General features: G+C 42.3%; 1 protein-coding gene across 3 annotated transcripts in view; it reads left to right on the top strand.

The window, feature by feature from the left end:
- The window catches only part of LOC107223446 (proline-rich transmembrane protein 4), an 87951-nt gene that overhangs the window by 36075 nt on the left and 28195 nt on the right, over positions 1-23681 (top strand). Inside the window, exon 2 of one of the 3 annotated variants that reach the window (XM_046734116.1) lies at positions 7326-7451. The exons of 1 other annotated variant lie outside the window; for it this stretch is intronic. The gene's annotated coding sequence lies outside the window, so the exon portion shown is untranslated. Of the gene's footprint in view, positions 1-7325; positions 7456-23681 lie in introns of all 3 variants that reach the window. One more of the 3 variants, XM_046734110.1, reaches the window with a different exon arrangement.

Below are 23681 nucleotides of genomic sequence, written 5' to 3'. Positions count from 1 at the left end.
GTTCGTTGATTGGCTTTCAACGCCACGATTTTCACACTCGCGCGGATTTTTCAAAGCTTTGACATCGTACCCACGCCATTTGCGTCAACATGTTACTTTACTTTCCCAGCTGCTGTTACTATGTACTTTTCTCTTTTCCTCTCATTTGGAACGCTGAATATACGAATATATTTCCCGGGAAAAGTTTTTCATCCGGTTCGTTACTTTTTTTTTTTTTTTTTCCTTTTTATAGTTTTCAATCGCTTTTCAGCCCGCTGATGTTTTTCACTCGTGACAACATAGCGGCCGATCCAGCGAACCAGACGCCGCTTCTTGATCCCTTGGTTTTAGTACCTCAAATATCGCCTCTGTACGCCCACGTATACTCACTCGCAAGCGATAAATATTATATACCTGATGAATATTGGAAAATACCTCGCTATCGTCGCCGTAGCTTTTACGGTTTCAGAACGAGGTAATTTTATCTAACGAAACGAAACTGTCAGTCGTACGATTTAAATGTACTCTATGAACAACGTTATACTCGTATAGTGACGTTGTTCGTGTGTTTCTTTTTTTTTTGTTTTTTATATTCATTTCTTCCTCTGTATCATAAATTCGCGTGACTTTTTTATACGGATGGAACTGATTCACAATTCTACGATTATTAAATGCGAGAGGGATGATCATCATTCGCGAAGGTTTAGTGACATATTATATTTCATTGTGATTTTACAAATTTTGTGCACGACAAGTCTTGAGTAAATGCTTTTAAAATCGTCGAGAAAATTCTCCATAGGTTTGCAATGGCGCGACATTTCACAATGCTTGAAATATTTCAACATTTCAATCCTGTGCCTGATCCACCGTTATCTGTATCGTAATTTACTTTACCGTATTTCGATCTTCCTCGAGGTCAAGGGTTGAGCGACAGGAATAGTGTTGGTAAGTTCGTCCGTCGCAGAGACTCTGTATTGGCTCGCTCAGCCTCCCTTGTCAACTTTGATGCAATTAACCTTCCGATAATTACGGGAGGACCGATTTTGGGGAGACAACCTCGCCGAGATCGACTCCGCAGACTCTCTATTTGATCGCCTCGGTTCAAGCCTCGCTCGTTACGGTACTTCATTCGAATCGGAAACTAATTTTCGTTTGCGTAAAAATTCCCACCAATTTCAATTGTGTGTAAAAGTCGTAGTCGTTCGATGGTTTTTCAAACTGTTGATTTTACGGACGGCGTTGAAGCAATTTCTGTACGTCGATAGGGGACGGGGAAAAAAATCACGCGTAGGTATTTTTGTGAAAACCGTTTGTCAAATTTCTACCGTAAACTCGAAGTTAAATTAATTTTTCGAGTACACGTGTGACAAATTTGCCTCTTGAAAAATTTATCGTTGCCATTCCCACGGGGTATTATTATTATATACCTACGTACGATACGCAATAATCAGAAATTAATTTTCAACAAGTTTTTTCAAACCAATTTGTCGCGCTGGAAATATATCGGGGTTAATATTCCCAAGGGTGTTGAGGAAGTTTTTAACTATCTCTGGATAATTAAACACCGCTGTAAATGGGACCACGCGTTGGCCTAGTCCGTTTATGAAGCGTTTGTTAGTTTCGTTCTGCCTCATTGCCAGAAATTGGTGTGCAATGAAAGAATTAAAATACGCTTGAGTTGAAAATACAGAAGTGGAGTTGGCTATAATTCCGGAGTCTCGTTACAATTTCACGTGTGTTGTGTATTATTAGGAAGCGGTAAATTTATTTACTACAGTTGGAAAGGATCATCATATACGTATATAATCTCTTCGTCTCGCGCCGCGATCGTGAAAAGAAGAGCAATATCCTTGACAGATTTTCGCAGTTTTATTTTAACAGATCCAATTACGAGCTCCTAGGACACACTTAAATCCCCCTTTTACTGTCGACGATAGCCGTGAAACTCCTCGCGTGCCCGCCGAAGACAGATGCCGCATAAGAGTTCTGAAAAATTTGTAGGAAATCGTTAAAAATTTAAACCTCTCTTCTTTTACGACCCTAACCAACAACTTTCTTGCTTTCTTTTTTTATTCTCATCCCAATCTCGCCTTCAGCGCTGCAACAGAGGGATACGACATCTTCTCCGAACGGTGTCTGCAATATATCATAAAAATTGGTACATACATACTGCACACATATATACATACATACATAAATATTTAACAACACTCGCAGAGAAAATTTGCGCTAAGCATCGAAAATCTGAAGACGTTGCAGATTTTTTATGTCTTTCTTTTCTTTTCGTTATTTGTTTTTCTTTTTTTTTTTTTTTTCAATCTACGTACCGCAAATATTCACGAATGAAAAATTGTTTGAAATCTGCATCGCGATTGTCAGCATACCGATTCGATGTTCAGATGATTCGAAAATCGCGTCGAGATCTCAGCAAGCACGATATCAGCGAGGCGACAACGCGTCGTAAAAAAAAAAAGGGGGGGGGACTCAACGGGGTTTCCAGTGGGATATGCCGGGCAACCGATTTCCCATTCGTTTTGGGACGTAGGCACGACGGCAGTTTTCTATACGCAGAAAGTCTAGACACGAACGATATATCGCGACTCTATTTGACAATTATCCGATTTGACAAACGTTCGTATTTTAAACGCGTACGCGGTGATCCCTTCAACCCCCATTGTTAAGATCTCGGGTCCGTTAATATTAACACCGATTCCCGAGGATTAGTCCATTATCGTTCGGCGGGTGGGAATGCGTTGCGTTCGGCATTGACGCACCCTAGAAAATGCTGCAGGGGTTGAAATGAAAAAATATGAAGACAAAGGGTGAAAAAGGAAAAAAAAAAAAAAGAAGCGTGGCTTTTCCCTCGTTTAACCATCGCCGACGAATGTTTCCCCCGCGTCAGCTGCAACGCCGCTTCCTGATAACTCTTTATTGATTTACCCTGTCGTCGCACTTCGTGCAGTCTTCTTATATCTCCGTAGTAACCCATATGCGTCTGCGGAGGCGGAGTCCGACATCCCTATATTTTGGTACAACGGTCTTTCTCTCGCTACCGTTGCCTCTGCGTTAGTAGAAAGAATTTTAGCGCGCGCGTAGCGAACCGGGAGAGACGAAGGAATTCGTTTAGTCGCCCTCTTTTCGTTCGCCCCAACTCGTGACATTCACTAAATAACATCACTTCGACCTTCTTTCATGTTAATGTTCGATAACTTTGTTTTATAGTACTTTTCCTTTCACGTTGAGGGAGGCATTTTTTTTTTTCTTTTCTTCTTTTTTTTTTATCTCAACCCTGAAACACGTGGTCGATGGGTGGAGTCGGCTAAAGAAGATACATGTACGTAGAAGAGAAACTGGAAATCGGACTTCGATTTTAGATACGTCGATACGCATTTTTTCCCCCTTCCTTAGCTCATATCTTTTCTGCAATCTTACAGCATCTTCGTTCCAAATTTACATATTGAAACGTAATTCGTGTCACGGTGCTAGATCGTTTGTTCCAAGACTGCAGGTTCTACTATAAAAGGCGATAGAAGCGCTTCCGCCAGGAGAGAATATCCGTTATAATTACCCGCGTAAGGTATTTCTGTAATATTTTATACACATCTGTAGACTGGCTTGAATTAAGCATTCATTGTATCACTATCTCGAAGGGCAACGTGTAACTGCGATAGAACGGAAATGCATAAACACAACCTGAATTGAAAGAGCCCTGTTTTCAAGTAAGTAGAAAAGAAACAGGAGCAACGAAACATTGCACAGGTCTGCATTGTTTCGCACGTATACATATACAGATACATGTATAACGGAGATGGTATTTCGCCCTGCGTCATCCTGAAAAGTAGAGCAAAGCTGGTGATGGATAGAGCGGGATGATGTTTCTAGGACAAAGCCAATCCCCCAACGGTGTTTCATGATGCTGCAAACGTCGATCGTGATCCTCTTCTTTTCCCGCATTTTCTCGCAACCCGATGAAAGACTTCTCATCAACCTCCCCAACCATATCATGCACGGGGTGCGGATTGACCTATTTTGGACGAATGGGCTTATCGTTGAAAGTCCACCGAACTCGTGAGTTGCAACAGCAAACGGCATCGCTTGCATATCTAAGTACCGGTACGACCTCTCCGTTCGTCCAAAATTCATCAATCGGAATATGTCGAGGTTCTACTCGAACGTTATACCTACGTCGAATCAACGTCTATCCCGATACAGCAATCTGTACGTGCGTGTGCGAGAATATTATCGAACGTGTTCAGCTGCGGTGAGAAAAAAAAAAAAGAAAAAAGAAAAAAAGTAAGGAATAAAATATACGCCGGGGGAATTCCTGCGGTGTTTGATTTCCGACTTCGGCTCGCTCGGTATCGTAGAAATGCCAAACAGTAATCGTGAACACGTACTCCTCTTCCGACCCGCTCGGCGTAAGACGCGATTTCAACAGCCAAGCAATGTTCGGAAAATTATAAGCGTACAAATACACGAATATAGAACAACCTGTTACTTTTACCGATTGAAATGCGGCGCCGTCGAAAGTTCGCTTAGTCGAGAAACTCGGCTCGACGACGACACGGGTGTTTAGGTACCGAGTTATCCGGTGTGCCTCGTTCACCCTTCCGGAGGTACGAGATACCCGATTCGGCCAAGTGCCGGGAGGAAAAGCTGCTGCTGCAGGGGGTGGATGTGTACATACGTAGATAGGCGTGACCCTCGGTATTGGAAATGAATCGGGTCCGAAAGTTGAAATATCGAACCGTAACCCTTGAGCGAGAGAGTATCAATAAAGCAGACTCTGCAGGGATGTTGAATGGCTGCGGACAGGTCCGGTGATAAAATTATCATGACCAAGTCGCCGGTTACCATACACTTGTTTCACGTCCTGCGGGATAAATCGGAGATAAAGTAAACCTATATATCTCGTATAACTTCTCGAGAGCGAGATACGCGCCGGGTGCATATAATTTACTACCGGGATAACCATGCGCACGTAGGTTATCGCATGCGGGGTCCTTTCTTCCTTCCTTCTCTCACGATCAGTCAGCTGCTCCTGTTCCCGTAATCGCACGAAGGTTGCGTACCGTGAGCGAGTGAGCGAGCGAGTGTATACCCGGAGCAAATAAGGAGGGCAACGCAGCCCCGTCGCGTCGTATCTAAACACGCACATCCACAATGCCCTGTGATTATTTAGTCTCCATTGATTGGTATCGCGGTACTCTGTACCCACATGGTGGTGGAGTTTCGGTAGGAAAGCGATTTGGCAGTTTCGGAACGTAGGGATCGGAGTTTACGGTGCGCAAACGGCGTTTATCTCATCCGGACTGGTGAGATTCGCTCTTGCTTTTAAGGGGCGGGAGGGTTACAGTTTGGATGGTCTAAAACCACACCTATTTTTAAGTGTTTTTATTTTTTATTTTTTTGTTTGTTTCTTAAGAAAATGAAAACACACGGAGCAATGAGACTCTTAGGGCTTTATTATTGATAGTTCCGAGAACATTTTACAACTTTATAAATTATAAAACCCTGAAACCGAAATTGCTCTGTTTTCAATTTCTTTAAAAAATGAAATCCTAGAGATAGGTATGATTTTAAGCCTTTCAAGCTGTACCCCCCCCCCCTCCAATTTTCATGGGTTATCTCTTTGCAGTTAGCCTTTAGTCCTAGATTTAGTTTTCAGTATCAAGTTTGTCTCTCGATAAGTTATTCTCTTGTAGAATATTGTACGTCAGTTTTGCTTTTCCTCTCATTTCGTTATCCAACATTGTAATGGAAATATTCAATAAACATCCAACTAGGCACACGCACCTCTATCCCTTTTCTTGAATGCCGACTTGACTACCGCAGGAACAAAGTTGCATATGCGTTTGCATAGGTAATACGCTTTGCTCCGAGATAACCGGTCCCTCTGTTGACCACCGCTCGATCCACGATGACGAGGGTTAATTGAATTTTTAGATATAAATTTTATTTTTTTTTTCTTATCCTACCTTCCATATCTCTCTTTCTCTTCGTCTTCGACGTTGCGTTGGACATCGCGTAGTATATTGTTTGTAGGTCCGTCAACCCCCCTCCCCCGCCTCCCGTATCGCATTCTGTGCCACGGTAGCCAAACGATGAGCATGTAACTCGGTTATAGTGCTGCTGTCTATAATGTACTCATTTTAATGTACAAAAATAAAGTACGCCGATACCCTGACGCGTTAAAGGGTACCGGTATAGGTGTATACATATATTATATGGGTACAGATACTGTAAATGATTTAAATGCGTTACCCTATACCTGCTGCGCCCCACTTTTACGAGCACCCACCCGTCATTCAAATAGCGTTTAAAATGACGTTCGAACATCTGTGCAGCTCCTGCAGCAATATGGTTCGATACCCCCCACCCCCTCTTTTTCGTATTCGAGCAGTGTTTTCAATTCGATTATTTCTTCAGCATGACGGCTCTATGCGACTAATTATCATTGTACGGAACATAAATTAGTTTGATAATTCGTTATTGCCTCTGAAAATTTTTCTTTCATAGCGTTTAGGGATGATTGAGATTGTAAAGAAAGAAAAAGGCAGTGTATAAACTTGTACGTGTATCTTTATTCAAATGTTATATCGTAAATTAAAATTTTAAGACACAAATAATGTACGCATATGCAGCTGTATTCTCGCCTTCTGTGTACTCGGTGAGGATCGTAAAAAGGGAGAAAAAATAGTCGGGGGGGGAAACTCACCCTTGTATAATTTTTTGTCCGTTTCGAATTATTTCGAGATAATTTAAGCGAAAAACGTGATGACAAAAAATACGAGAGTAAATTATAAGTAAAACTTGCTCGTAATTTTTGAACACTTGACGCCTCGCGGCAACATGTAATATACGTGTATAATAATATTTATATATATATATATATATACGTTTATAAGTGCATGCATATGTATGAAAGTTTCCCTCGGGGGAGAAAAATAGAGAAAGAAAGTGAGAGAAAAAGAGAGTACCGCGACATCTTTTAATTGCGGCAAAAAATCGAGACGTCGAGGGAAAAGGGTGGTCCGATTTACAAATCGTTAAAATATGAATAAACTAGGTGTTACGAGTAGAGCGAAGCTGAAGTTGTGAATTGTATTATTTTATCCTCGTACCGAGATGCAAAAAAAAAAAAAAAACAAAAAAAATGTTATTCCGTTGTTAATCAACGTTAAAAAGTTTTCTTCTTCGGAAAATGACACCCTGTAACGATATTGAAGAATCATGCCATTTTTAACGTTGATTCCCGCATTTCGGTGAAGTTTGTGAATATTATTTAACATCGTCCAGACAAGGATCCTAGTTTGCTTATCGTGTACCTCTATTATAATACGCAGGATTCACTCGAGGAGAACACAACCCTCTACGGATTCACTCGAAACTTGTGGTGCAGCACGAAATTGTTCGTAACGGCAGTGAGGGAAGTTTGACGTGAACAACATGCAGCGACGGCACGGCGTGTTGTAGGTAAATGAAATCTCATCTAATTGAAATTAAGATTTCCACAGTTCCCGTTCTATAACCGCAGTTGCAAAATAAGACAGCGAAATCGTTCTCGTTGAAAAATGCCCGCTTCTTTTCTCCATCTTACTTTTTCGATTTCTATTTTTATTTCTATTTCTATTTCTTCTTTCTTCTTTTCTTCGTCTGCTTCGGATCCAACCTCTCTCGCCGCCCCGAGGATACGCCACGGTATACCTTATAGATATTATTCAATTTAGGTTTTTTCCCGCCCGTTCGTTTCGTTCGAAGAGGTTCAGTTTCACGCTAAAAGGAACACACCGTCATACCCAATGTATGCGGTGTGTTTTCTCGCGCGCATAAAAATCGAGAATGAAACGAAAGAGAAAAAAGTTTTTTCGCTCAATTGAATTTGGCTCAGGTCTCAAGGAGGTCTCTCGTACCAGGGAAGAACGTTCTTTCTCTTTCATCTCGCGATGTGTGTATTAAAATTTGAGACATCACAACGTACCTTTTATGTATTTTATAGATATAGGGATCGACATACATTCGAGGTTTTTGTTTTTTTTTTTTATTTTTATTTATTTTTTTTTATCTCCAGTATGCTTAATGTGACGCGAATTATTAGACACCTGTAATGAAAGGATGTCGTACAATCGCCCAATTTTCATTCACGTCACGTCATACGCATATATATATGCAAACGCGTCTAGCTCCCATGTATATGATAAATATATACGCGCTTCTTCGTAGGGCATGCATATTGTTACATTATACATTAAGTGCGGTTTCCACTCTCTTTCTCTCTCTATCTCTCTCCCTCCCTCTTTTCAGTATTATAATTTTCTTGCAAGAACGGCTTCCACTACATTTCCAACCCTTCCTACTTTCTCCAACGTTTTTTTTTCCTGTACATTACTAAATTATATATATAATATATATATATATATATATATATTTTCATTTCTCGTATTCCAACGACGAGCCGCACTCTGTGTGTTACTTAAATTACCGTAAAACTTTATAACAGCCGTTGATTGTGGATACAACGTGCATTCGCAAAACCGTATACAGAGCCGGCAATGCGCGGGCTTATTTTTTTTTTTTTTTTTTTTTTTTAGTTTGGTCGACTTGATTACACACGCTCCTGCTTGTGTGTATATATATATGTATAAAACGTATGTGTACGTATGTATACCTCCATACGCGTACGACAATGAAGAGACTTGTTTTGTACCGCACAATAAGTACACACGTACACGTCGCGTCGTGCTGCAAAAGCTGGTCGAGCAGTGGACGCCCCGTGCCCCCTTCTATACAATCCTCAAAAGCGGGGGTGAGTCTTTTTTTTTTCCCTTCCTCAACCCCCCACCCCCCCCTCCGCGTATAGCACAAAAGTGGGCGAATCGGACGTCGTTGTTTCGTCAGAGCAATTAATTAAACGAAACCGGGTGTGCGGCTTGGTAATTTTGGAACAAGGGACCCCTAATTCACCATTCAGAGACCGTTCAGGCATCCCCGTTTGAATCGCGCTATTTCCGTGGCTGCGCTCGCTGGATATGCGGCGCGTCTCGAATGCCGCGCTGCCCGAGGAGAGTTGAAAAAATAAGAGGAGTGATAAAAACGAGGGGGAGGAGAGGAGGGGGGGGGGGGGGGGGGGGGAGGGAGACAGGAAAAAAAAACAAAAAAACCAAGAGGAGCTTTTTCTCTTCGGATGAATGCAGCGCCTAACAAGGCTTCGCCTCTGACCGGCGTTACGGTGCACTTATAACGTCAACACCCTATAGAAAACGGCGGCCAGCCATGCCATCCAGCATCGCCTCGCCTCGCCTTTCCTCGTTTCCTCCTTTCCTTCCACTTCTTCTTGGCTGCAGGGTCGCGTCGGGTCGAACCCGGCTGATTCGGGTCGGCCTCTTCGCGCCCGTAGTTGCAGGACTTGCACTGCAGGCACGTGTGGTTATGTATGCGTACATTAAGAAGAATATACAATATATTACAGCCAGTCAGCGAGACGAGACGAGACGAGGTACCCAAGTCTCGTCGTCATCCAACGCGATTAGGGTATACCTACGTATAGTAGTGATGACTGAAATCAACCGCATTCGAGAGCCTATAGGCTCCTTCCTATACGCTGATTCATCCCTCTCTTGAGTGGATTCTTTTCAATTTATATATATATGTATGCACACGCGCGTATAATACACATGTATATGTATGTATATATTATTCAAATATTTATCATTACATATACGCGCGCAACTAGCGATATTGTGTATATATAAATACTTGATGGTATTTTTTTCTCGCTGTTCCGATGCGCGCAGGTACGCGTATATGTGCGCACGTACACGTGTAGTATAACACACTTTTGCTTCTTCGCTGTCGACTTGGAAATGTGTTCTATCTCACGCTTTTACGACGACGATGAAATATACGGAACGAAAACCTTGTCATGCCGTCCAACAAATCAGACAAAACGAGATAAAATCCGGGTGGGAATTCTCCAATCGACCTCGTTACCGTTTTTCAAAAAATACTGTGTAATATTCTTTCACCGCAGACGCGTTATCTAGGCAAAATGATCGAGGAGCAGGCAGAGTTCACTTTTTCGAGTTTAAAAAATAGATCGTTTATCGAGAATTTGTATTTTCGAATGATACGGAAATTACAAATCGCGTGGAAAATTGCCGCATTTTTTCGTTACACGTCGTGTGAGAAATTGAGAGAAAGTGAGTTTGATTTCAGCTGCAGGATCGAGCGGAATGGGTTCGACAAAACCAAATCCGTCCATGGGTTATATGGGTGTAATACGTGCACGTGTACGGTGCTTAATTGCTTGTCGATACGTGGCCCGAACCGATTACTTCGTTAAAATGCTTTCTTCGTAACGTTTCATAGTATTCGGCTCGCCATCCACCTAATTACCAGCCACAACGAAAACCAATCTATTTATTGATCCAGCTGCCGTATGAAAACCCACCGGCACTAAACTCACCATCTTAACGCAACGACGTTCCGTTCTTCCGCATTTACCGACCATTCTACACCGCACGTCACCGTGTTTCATTATATCATTTTATTAAGGAGTTTACCATCATCATTCCGTGTCAATCTAACACTATTCGTTGTCGATACAACACTATCTGACCTCCGAGTTCAATATTGTTCTACAGTAGTCCACACCAGCCGATTTTGATCAATTTTTTACAGTGGAAATTTGTGACCCGCAATGTATTGATTCGGGCGGCTCGTTCTTTAACTTTTGTTTTTTTACGGTGCTACTCGGAAGATTTGTGACTAATATTGAAAAAACATTGTCGCAAAACCTGGAGGCGGTAGGAAAATATTTCGAGATCGTTAACGATTGTTAAAATCTTTTTTATTCATTTTTATGTGTACAACTTACGGACTTTCACGTTATATTAGTTTATATTTTTCGTACCGCGGTCCAATTAATCATTGTTCATAAATATCAGTGCTGAAAACAAAACAAGGACATTATAAGGAGATGTCAATAATCGGTAGCGACCGCTAAATATTTTCCTATCTCCTCCAGGTGTTACGATAATTTCTTTATTTGAATATTTGTCGCAAATTTTTCGATCAGCACTTGAGAGAAATAAATAAAAAAGTTAAAAAATGTGCCACCTCAGTACCCATACACCAGCTTTCCTCTATTATACAAGGAGGGACTCGGTCGAATGACGTCGGTGGCACCGAGTTCGACGCCTTATTGCATTGTAATATTATGTGACTATACGGGTATCGCGTTTCTTAATTTCCCGTGTAATTTACGCGCATCGGGGTGTAAAGTTGGATCGATCGACAGGAAATACCCGAGACGGTATCGCCGGCCGGACATGTGGTGCTTGCAACGAGCCGACTCGCTGTACCCAATCCTTACTCTTATTTTATCACCTATACTTATGCCAACGTATATGGAGCGGACGTCTAACGCGTGGATATGTGGTCGTAAAACCCATACGTTCGGTTGTATTCCGATATACGTATATGTGTGTGCGGAAGGGACGACCATCGATTAAACCCTCGTCACGCCGGATGTCACCGGCTTCTTTTCTCGATTACGCAATTTGTAGAAATACGCTGCATGGCATCGGACGACGAAAAAGGGGGGGGGGGGGGGGTTTAACAAATGGAAAAAACGATTTAGCGCTTACAATACAGTGAAAATATGATACGCGAACGATGATGCGTGGATTTTTAAATGATTGTTACTCAGGAGCTTACCTGCACTTTAATATTACAGAGTTTTTGGCAGGGCATATCGTCATTATTCATCAACGACGTTTCCGTGTGATTGTTTTACCGCAAGTACGTATACCCAGAATCAAGGCGAGAGATAAGGTTATAGATATAGCCGCGTTATAGTCTTAAACGTTTCCCCACAGCTTAAATAGGATTACGGGACGAAGTTTTGAGCGTTGACGTTTTAAAGACCACGCAGTTATTACCTGAAACGGGGGCTCCTTTGTCCACTGTAATCCTGTCTATATACCGCGTAGCGATAAAGAGACTGAGACGTAAAATTTCACTTAATGTCCAATTGTTTTGGCTATACCCACATCAGTTGGATGTGTACCGTTACGTGGAATAAAGCGTGGTTAAAACACCCTGAGAATTCTCGCAAGTACCTGATTTCCGTGTCATTATATTTGGCATTAGTGTAACGGTTTGCCACATGCATAGGCATACGTACATATTATATACGTATACGCATAGGTGTATATGTATAATACGAAATTTAAGGAATCTGACGAAACTTTTCAAAATGTCGCAAAAATTCAACGCTCCGAGTCAAAATGGATATGGTATAACGTTATACGTGCGGTATGACAGTTCGGCCGAGTGCGGGGGGGGGGTGCACAATGTCCGATTATACGTTGCAGAATTCCGTTTCATTTTACAGCGTAGAAATATTTCGCATTCCTGCTTCCGTATACTAGATATACATATACATATAAAGCTATCAGCTATACCAGCAGTAGTTCAACTATTTGATATTTTTCTTCCTCTTCCGTCGTCCACACAAGACACGACATAAAGTATGTAAATATCCGCTGTTGCCGCCACCGATGCAACGCAATGCAGGTTTAGTCTATTTTGTCCCTGTACTTCCAAATATTTTACTCTAACAAAGATGCTTTATCTTGACGAGTGTGCGTGCGCGTGTGTAATGTGTACGTGTGTGTCACGTACGATAGTCATCCCTGTATGACTAACGCAGCATCGATTCTTGGGAAATTTGAATAACGAAATTTTTGAATGACCTAGCAGAGCAAGCTATGTACATACCTAGGTACGTATACAGAAATACATAAAATATACATATGAAGAGTGGTGGGTAAAATACCGATGAGTTAACCGGAAATTGTTAACCGATCTCGGGTCGAGACCTTTTATCCCGTAACATACCTTAATCATGAGCATAGTCAGGAGGGCGTCGGTATTTCGCATACCGCGTACAACGGTCACAGGGTTATACCGATCGTTACTCATAGAGATACTTGCGGAAACCGCGTATCTTCTTCACGCGTTAGGTATACACGATTCCCGTTGCGATGCAGGAGGTATAGGTACGCACGTAGACGTATATTATATATACAAAACGCTGAGGAGATGTGTAATTTACGAGCTAATGCATTCAACCGGCTCCTTTATGAGATGATAATTTTTACGAGCTACAGGATTATGTACTATTTTAGCGGGACGGTCGCGTCTTTATCATCCTTTTTTTTTTTTTTTTTTATTTGTTGCTCCCCCAGCGCAACGCTGTTTAAACGTCAGGGGTGAGAAAATAATTAAAAAATATTTTAATCATCGCCGCTGCGCGAAAGGGGAGTATTTGAGTTTTATAATAAAATGAGCATTACGAGTAAGGTACACAATATATATTGTGTCGGTGTATATGTATGCAATACGTAGTTATGACATTGCCGGGACTGTGTTGCTATAAAAAAGCGCCACCCGCTGTGCAGAATCTTATCTCTGTGATTGAGGGTTTAAGGTGCAGGCGGTATATTAAGGATGACGATTACGACTTGTGGAAAAATATTTTTACCCTTGATAATTCCTTTTCTCTTTCTCGAAATTTCCCGTCCTTTGCGTACTTTCCTTTTTCTTCCCCTCATTTTTCAACAATAAGCTTCGAAGAACGACGACGATTGTGAGACCGCCGTGAAATATGCAGGTATACCGTCCGGGTTGAACTTTGAGCCTAGGTAGGGATGGTGTCGTATAACCGCGTTACTGCACCTCGGAGCCATTTTTGCCGCTCGTGAAAGTGCAGCGTGAAATTTAAACACGTGTGTGAAAACCAGAGCCAGAGGCGAAGGGCCGAAACGAATCTCGGAAAAATTAAACCCTGCACTAGTCATTTGGCTGCGTTCCTAAAACCTTTATCTGAAACCTCCGAGTCTCGTTTTCCTGCTATACATAAAATATAAACAACTCACGCTCACAGTGGTTTATTTTATAGCCGTCTTTTTTCATTCTAGTCGAAATTCTTTCTCTTTCTCTTTTACGTCTGGCGCGTGGGTTTATACGTAGTATTACAGACACCTATATGTACACATAGGTGTGTGTATATATATACATAATACACACCCGCCACTCTCTGCCTCGTCTTTTCACGAGAACGTGGTCGAGATAAGCGAATTAAGACTCAAGTTCAACCACGAGATAATTGCAATTGCTTTCCTCGTATCGGGGTGGGGAAAGGGTACGGGGGCACTTCTTTTATCCTTTTTTTTTTTGTTCTTACACGCGTTCCGGTTAAACCTGCCGCGGGGGTGTAAAATCGCTTAGTGCATGCCGTGTATTGTGTATATATATATACACACCTATATACATACCATATGTATATTTACGTGTAATATGCTCTTTCAGCTGACCGAGCTTGTCTTCGTTTAGTTATTACGTCGATTTTATCACGTGTCTCGTTTTCTTTCGAGTCTTCGATTTTGCTGCACTTGCAATGGGTCACGATTATCCATCCTTTTTGTTATTTTCCAACGCGTTATATTTTTTGCTATTTTTTATTATAACGGCGTTATTCAATCGCTGTAGGATTCATGCCCTGTTGCAGGACCCGCGAACTTCGGTAGTCTTTTGTTCGAGGTATATTTTTCGAGCCCGAACAAACAATGGACTCTTTCTCTATACAGCGGCTGTAGGCGTGTGTATAATGTGCATGTACGAAGAGCTCGTTTGCGGACCGAGCGGTCCAGGGACAGAAAAAAAAAAAGAAAAATAAAGGGTGAAAGAGCGAGAGAGAGAGGCAGGGGGAGGGGGATAGATTCCCGCTGCGATCGTTTGATTCTTCGTACTGGTTTACTCGAATTTTTTATTTCCTTCATTTCGGCGGTGAATTTTGTTTTTGTTGTATTTGTTTTTTTTTTTTTTCCCCTTCGTCGGTTTTTCTATTCCCATTTATCTGTGGCTTTTTTTTTTCTCCCTTACCTTTCTTTGTAATCATCTCCCGGCTCTTCCTTTAATCCGTGCGCGTCGTTAATTCGCGGCAGTGCTTTAACGACGCGGAAAAGATTGAAGAGAGCGGTTTTAAAAGTGAGAAAAAAAGAAGAGAGGAGAGGCAAAGAAAAAGTAAAAAAAAAAAAAAAAATGAAAGAAACAACACAAGCTGAGACAAAATGAATGAAATGGAAAAAAAAAATAAATAAATATATACGTATATAACAAAAATTCCGAGCGAATCAGAGCCAAGACGGCGTGGTTTAGTATAGGCAAGGTTCGTAAGGTTCCTGTAATTACAGGGCTGTGTCTCGGGGGCTTGTTCCTGCCTCCTCGCGTATAAGATGCTCATGTCCCGGTTAATTCCATCGGCGAGGTCGGGTCGCAACGCGCACACATCGCGCCTCGTTCTGCAATACGGATTCCCACATCCATGCCTGCACGTATATGTCGTATGTGATATCCGTGTCTACATACGTGTACGTAAGAGAAGCGAGTAAATATATACCGCGTATCTATTTCTTTTCTCCGGTCCTGTTGGCCAAGAACCGCGTTGCTCGTCCTGCGGAGAGCCAAGAATCCGTGCGTGCTCCGTGCTCTATGGAGTATGGATATCCCCGTACCTTTGATGCGAGACGCTACGCGCCGGTGGTGGTGAGTCATTTCGTTTTATTCGAATTTCATTGGCTGAAAGTTGTTCGAGACCTGTCTTCTGGAATAAATTATACAATAAGTTACCGCTTTTAACCGCGGTAGATTAACCGGGCTTCGCCGCGACCGCAACCTGCGATTAAATGACAAGAATTTACGATTATTTTCCCTTCCTCCTTTACGGCGTATTTATTTATTTTTCAGTTTATGAAAGCGGCGTAACTATAATTTAACGATAATTCGTCGATTGAGAATGTATCTTTGAATTAAGGTACATTCATGTTACATACGAATCTCGTGCGCGTGTCCTTTCAGTTTCTTAATATTATACGATATATCTTCTTTTTACAAAATCTTCCCCTGCAATACTGTTCTCCTAACTTTAGCGATATTCAATATCCTCAACGCAGTCGACTTTATTCGCCGTATTATACCCACGTCAAAAGCTTGAATTACGCTCAATTTCTTCCCGGAGCTTCGCAGTTTCTGACAATATGTGGGTAGGCAATTAGGAATGAATGATAAAAAGAACGAGATTCGTCCGCAGGCTCAAGTTCTTTTGTATATGCTGCACGGTTTCCCAGACTTTAATCGAGCGGGGAAATCCGAGGAAGGCTGAGAAAAAGAAAAATTAGTGCGCGTGGATGCAAAAAATTCTGTTATTACACATATTTCTTTTCGGTAATGAGTGATTCAGTTTTTTGTTGTTTCGAACGAGCGATGAAAGTTATAACCGCACTATATCGGTATTGTACATATATATATATATATAAATTGCAAAAATTTCGTGAGGTAAGCAAGTGAAGGAATGATGTAAAAAAAAAAAAAAAAAAACGCAATGAAAAATTTTGCGAGACGGTTTATATAAGCATTAAAGTCGTTAGTAACGACGAACGTATACCTATATACATATACAATAATGAGAGAGAGAGAAAGAAAGAAAGAAGCGCGTTAGGAAACGTCTGTTAGAACAAATCCCAAGTAAACACAATATTGCTGGTTTTATTGCTAATAACTTTTCTAATAATCCCTGTATAAACAAACCTGATTTCTCCAGCTAGCCGCCTAGTGGGTGGTAGAAACTCGTAAGATTTTATGTGTTTGCACAAAGATATCATAAATGATACGCGGCGAGGCTAGCCGAGGAGGATCTGACGCCCCTGTCTATGCGACGTCGTAAACTAAATAGATTTTTTGTTTTTCGCTTTTTCCTTTCATTCCCTTTCCTTCCTTCTTTACGAGGTAAACTATTTACGTAAACACTGATTTACGAAGTGCGGATCGCTGCTGCGTATCGTTATCATTTCTTTTTCTTACTTTCCTCCCTTCTTTCATACGATACCCGTACGCATCGCGTATGCGTAAAACAACCGTCCACAGACAGCTTGAACTTCAACTTAAAAAGCTCGTGCTGTTGCCGCTGACGCACGCTCCGAAATTTAACTCGACCAGCTTCTTCTACAAAGTTTGAGCAGAGCCACATGGCGGTCGAACGTAATATATAGGTATAGCATGTATTTAAACATACGCCACAAACAACTTCGGAAACAGAACTTTCTTCTATTTTCTTCACCCCCTGCATTTGGTCTAAACTCGTCAAACGCTTATCCGCGTGGCTATACGTGCGTAATCTCAAACACACGAACGGTGATAATTGATCGTCTGGATATCCGAACCACCCGGCAGGGCTGTGCGCGCCTCTTTATGCTGCAACGGCGATAAGTCGGGGGCGGGAGTGTGAAATATCGAATTCAACGCCCAGAGATAGCAACCACGGAGAAACGTACGTCGCGAACAGGGGTCTCTGCGAGCTTGGAGAATACTGAAAGAAGTACCTCTAGCACATACAGCTTCGGACGTGTCGCCCCTTGGGAATGCACGAATTGCTCGTTCGACGATATTCGCACGACGAACGCGGGAATCAATTTTGTTTAACCCCGCCTGTCGTCGCCACGTCTATGTACAACCCCGCTGTGCACACCTATTTCTAAAACCAGTTACTCGACGCCTTCGATGCTTGGAATTATTTATTCATTTTTTTTTTTTTCTTTTTGTTCAAATAAAGGACGATCCGATCATTTCGAAGAGTCTTTAATTGTGTCATCTCTTCCGATCCGATACATATCTACGATTTTCAATTACCAGCTGTCACTACCGCCGACATGATTAATTATTTAATACTTGCGCAGAGTATGAATATTGCGCTAATTGTAAGCGGGCATTGGCTGATGTATACGTATAAAGTTGAGTAGCTTGTAACCCTACCGCAGATGTCCGTCCGTAGGAGCGTATGGCCAAGGGCTTTAGGGATTGGAAGAGCTGGTATTGTTTTCTCTTTCGCTTCGCGGCGCGGGGTGAAAAGTGGTTTTACGAGTAGGTATGAGGTATGGGTGTACGTATACCGCAGGGACACTAGGTGCAGTGTGTAAGAAGGAACGAAGGTCGGGATGGTGGAGGTTCACCCTTCCTCAGCGTGCCGTCACCGCCGACCAGGCTTTGTGAAAAGTTTGTTATATACGTATGTATGTACGCGTGCATACACACAGGACACACACACGCCGATCTCTGTCGAGTGAATTCTTGAAAAGTCCATAAATTTAATTGAACGATGTGCTCGACGAGGAAAAGAGATAAAGAGATATGACGATCATGATGATGATATGCGTAATGAGTTAGATCTCTCCGCCCTGTTTCGGCGCAGGTTATACTCACACACGTACACGTATACAGTACGACGCTTTAACAGCTCTAACACAACTATAGTAAGTTCTAAAGGATCGACGAGGGGAGATATAATATGGCGATTGCAGGCACGGTCGAAATTGAGAATGAATGGTACCTACTCATCGTCGGAATCAAAAGTTGTTAGGAAAAGAAAAGAAGATTGCCGTGTAAAATAAATCTGTGGCAATGTTATTTACACGCTAATCGGATGGTGAATGCGAATTAAATAACATCTTTTCCGTTTAATAGAAGTGATTCTGGGGCGATTCGAACACCGCAAGCTAAAATGTTAACAATTTTGGATACGGATCTATAATGATAAAATTCCGATGGTTTTCAACCGATTCTTATGTTTTAGGGAATGAAATTTCTTTTCATTACAAATAGTTATCTTCGAGTTCGTAACAATAGATTTTAGTCAGTATGGTACAGCAAATGTTCGTCAACAGTAAATTGCATTCGCGCGTTATAATCATACTGGAATGTAAAGATTCGTTGAATGTTTCTGAAGCAATTTACGGGAATCCGGTCAGAGAAGAAAATGAGTCGAAAAACATTGGAATTTGATGAAAAACGCTAGAGTTTGGTAATTTAAAGGGTTCTAATTATGAAACCATTTCTCAAATTTTCAGTTTCATTTCTATCGCATAGTAGGGATGTTTTTTCAGTCGTGTCTACTATTATTGTCGCGAATAACGTTATTGAAGATTTTTTCAACCCTTTTTTCTCGTCTCCGAACGTTGGGGCCCATTCATCTTTAAGACGACGCAAAAGTTCAACAAAACTTCTCATTCAATGGAAGAAAATTTCTCACGTATCGACACATGCCTATAGATATATACATATAGTTATATAATATAACGTATAGTTATGCCGTCTACCTTTATATTTCTGTCTTCGACCCGGTAAGATATATTACATATTATTTTGCGAACATACTTTTTACCGAGGTATACTCTGTATGTGAATATATTATATTCACAGTCGACAGCGTTCGTACGAGTTTTTCAATTCTTTAACTTTGTTCTTCCGAGTATCGGCAAACTTCAAGATGGTACGTTTATGTGTCTTCCTATTATAGTAACGAGTTCGTTGCATGATTTTTGGAAATACTTTCCCCTGGACTACCGCACGCCATCGCGCTATCAAGTCTACGAGAAGAAGGAAAAGAAAAAAAAAAACATAAGAAACACCGTCAACTCACCCTAATTTTCGGCTAAACGATTTTCTTATACTCGGCATAAAATGGGAAAATTTCGAAATTTGATTACAAGTAGGTATAGCAATTTTCGATAACGAATCAATAGCATAATTGAGTGCTCCTCGGGTGTGTAATTAGCTGCTTATTAAAAATTTTCGTGTTCGACTGTTTCGAGTGGAAAAAAATTTCATTTATGTATGTCACTCTGCAGCGTGACGTTGCCTTGGCAGAACAATACAAAACCAACGCGAATGTTCTTGAACGATGACGATAGAAGAAAATAGAGATATATAATTCCTTTGCGCTGATAATAATGGGTTATGGAATATGAAAATGCGGTCCAATACGAAGAGATTACGTCGCGATCGATAAAGCTGAACGGTATAGTCTGAGTGATCGAAAGCTTGTCCAGTCCGGTGAAAATGGCACGGATTATATAGATAGGTCCTGGTATACTCGACAAAATTCGAGCGCGACTGAAATTACAGTCCCCGAACGCGTTTATACGTCTCGTCATAACGAGCCGCCATTCTTCGCTTTTGACTTGATATATTTGTTCCTTCCGCCTGATCCGGGTAGAGAAAGAAAGTGTGAAAGAATGGAAAACGGGGGATAAGAAAAAAAATAAATAAAAAAACGTAGTTAGAACCGTTCTGCGAGCGGAGGAAGAAGTATCCTGCGAACAGGGGATGGGGATGGTGTTTGCCTGCCAAGGACATTGTCACGGGGACATTCACGGAGAGACGGGAGCTTCCTTTCCTTCTTTTCGCATAGAATGGGGGAAATTACGCGTCGTGGAACAGGAACGTATACGTACGAAGAAGACGCGATGGGCCGGTGTAATTGTGGCGTAACCATGATGGATGACGAACGGTCGTCACCTTTATACCTCCTCCACCCCGGAAGCGAATACGGACACGTAAAAAGCATTCCCTTCCGTTTGTTCGTTCATTCGCCCCCCTTAGCGCGGGTTTTCGCTCGTCTTCGTCCCTCTTCGCACCGCCATCTCTTCTTCTTCACGCGGCGGAAGCTGCGAGAATCGACCGCGTCGCGTTCTCGTCGCCGCCTCCGCCGCGCGTTTCTTTGCCTCTTGCCAATCTCCGTTGATGAGAAAACGGGTGACCGTCGCTAATATGCTCTTGCAGCAGCAGCATCAAGTCGCCTTTCCTTTGGGGTACGCGATAGCTACCGAAGGAGGGGGTGACGAAAAACTCATTTGAAACGCTTCCGACCGCTTTTTTCATCCCCCTCTCCGCACCCTCTCATCTCCCTTCCTCTCCTTTACGTTGGTTTGTAGCTTCGTATTGCGTCTGTGTTCCGTGTACGTACCTCTATTACGGACGCAAACACACACACACACACACACACACACACACACGCACACCTGCGCCTATACCGCTGAGGCGAGTCAGCTACGCAGGCCGCTGCCAAAGGACTCACAATAAAGGGCAACGACCGAGAAGTAAGATTAAGCCAAATCGGGTCGAATCTTAAACTCACGGTGCGGGGTGACGACGGCGGCCTCAATTTTCCCCAATTCCGTTGAAATCGCTTCAATAAAATTTCGGTTCAATCTTGCTGGGTCGGAGTTGTGGTGTTTCGAGACGGCCCCCGGGAACCGCGCTAATGTGCCGCCTATTCCTCTAATGAGACGGAAGCTTCGAATCGCGTGTCTTTTACCCCTTCGGCCGTGCCGTGTTACATACAAGGCCGCGGGACAAGGTGTGTGCTTAGGCATCGCGGAGTGGCCGACGTATGTATAGATATACGTCATATAGGTATATACGCGTTGCGTTCGGTTCGTAGATTCTCTCTCTCTCGCGCCCTCTCTCTACGTTTCAATTCTGGGTCGACAGAAAATTTTGTCTGGGGTCGTGGGAAGGGTAGCCGAACCATGGCTTAGACCTCCAACAGCTACCGCCGACCTTTGTTCCATCCAATTAGAAAAGTTTTCGACAACGCGAAAGGGTTTCTATATTACTACCGTATACATATGTATGTATATACATACCTATCGATGTACGTATGTACGTATACGCAGAGTTGAAATGAAATTTTATTCGATTAAGACAATTGCTATTTCTCCAGCGAACAATTAACTCTACGACCGTCGTAACAGGGTCGTCCTTCCTCCCCCTTCCCTCCATCTGGCAACTCGGTGTCTCTCACTCGCTCGCTATCTCTCTTATTCAATGTTAAATTATACGCGTAGGTATATAAGTCGGTTGGTATATGCCTGTCTAACGTCAGCTGCGGTGCGGATGAATGAGAGGATGAATCGAGTGAAAACAATTCGATTTAATTGCATTATATTTCGGTATGAATGAGTGAAAATCTCTCAACGAGAGAGGGGGAGAGAGAAAGGCGACGGGGGTTCGTGGGGGGAGTGAGGTAAGGAAGGAAACGGGAACAATGGGGATGCGGGAGTGTCGTCGTCGGGATGGGGAATTTCGGTAAACCTGGGAACGGTTAACCGTGAACCCATCGCGACCCCTAGCGACACGGGGACCCGGCGGTTTAGCCTAGAGAGCGGAGAGCGCTAAATACCAAACACTAACAATAAGCTGACGGGGCGAGTCGCGCGGTCGCCAGGCGTCAAACACGGACCCACGGAACCTGAGCAAATAATAATTGAATATGGTTAGCATGAAATTAACAAACCTCCCTTCCAGCTTCTCTGTGGGGGCAGAAGCGGCACCAACGGCACCACCAGCCGTAGGCAGGTCCCCGGGGAATCCCTCGAGCTTTCAAAGGACCTGAATAGTTAGTTAGCCGCCATTATCCCGGTCCCCGACACGGAATGAGCCACAGTGCCACCGCACTTTGTGCACCGAGACGACCCCTTGCCTTGCCTTGCCTTACCTTACCTCCGTCTACAATTTCTGTCCGACTATAACGCGGAGGAGACGCGGCGGACCAAAATGAGGGAACGTCTTTCGATCCTTCGGAATTTCAATTTCGTTAATACATACATGTATACGTAAAACCCCATACGACACGAACACCGAATCTTTGACTCATTGTACGGGGTTTTACGTCATCCGGTAACAGCTTTTCACCATGCGGGGTTCGAGAGAATGTAGCGGGAAGCTATCGAACTGTCCTTTCCAGGCTTCGGTAGTGCGCAATATGCTGGCTAGTCGGCGGTTTACATATTTCCCTGAGACAATAGGGGAACGATCGCGAAACAATTGAAAAATCTCTCTACTTATTGCGCCCTACTGGTTATAGGTATATATATACATAGCCTCTCTAGAGTTCAGACAATGCATCGCGATGCACAATAGAATCGGGCTGGATGCTCTGGGATTCGAAACCAAGATTACAGCGTTTCGAAACTAGGACCAGTTTCAATTACGTGAAATATATTATTGTCAAAGGGATAGTAATTTCCGAGGAAATTACAACGATATGCAAACCTTTTAGGTATGTATTCACATTTCTTGTAAGTATGTTAGGTATGTCGATTGAATATTTTATTTAATTTTGATCGAATTTGGAACACTAGTTTCTCATTTTGAAATTGCTCAAGTGCGAGAAGATGGACGATGTTGATATCTTTTTTTTACGGAAAGGTACACTAGGTATCTCAATCACTGAATGATTAGGACTATTTATCTTTATTGTCCAGCATTCGTTCGAAACTGACCAAGTTGTGACTGAGACATTCGTTACTGGAAAATTTTCTCGCTGAGTGTTTCATTTTTCGAATGCCGCGATGCCGTATCGAAAATAAATCTGATTGAATATCTCAATTGCGTGAAAAGGAATTTGGTTTGAAATCGTTGGCGGTTAAGTTAGGCGAGTGATTTATTCGGTTATTATAATTTTACAAGCATTTAAATCCCAAAGTTACAGGAAACAATGGGAATTCGATTATTTCGTAATGTTGTCAAGAGGAAAACGAGACCTCGTGAAAAAGCCCGCAAGTTTTAACGTAATTTTGTACATGATTAGAATTTGGAACTTAATCTTGAAAGTTTCGTGTTCTCCGACTAGGTATAATGCAATATATTCTGGGTTTATAATAGGAATAAATTAAAAGACAACGAACGAACATCGATGGGCTCTTCCTCGAGAGTCTGAAACCCGATAAGACCATATCTCATGCTTTCACGTGTCCGATGTTGCGCGCTCGTTCCCCAGTGTAATTTGAAACGTGGAAATA

Source organism: Neodiprion lecontei, chromosome 1 (assembly GCF_021901455.1).
Source record: "Neodiprion lecontei isolate iyNeoLeco1 chromosome 1, iyNeoLeco1.1, whole genome shotgun sequence".
NCBI lineage: Eukaryota > Metazoa > Arthropoda > Insecta > Hymenoptera > Diprionidae > Neodiprion > Neodiprion lecontei.
Note: the sequence above shows the minus strand (reverse complement) of the source record. Positions and strands in the feature narration are given on the sequence as shown.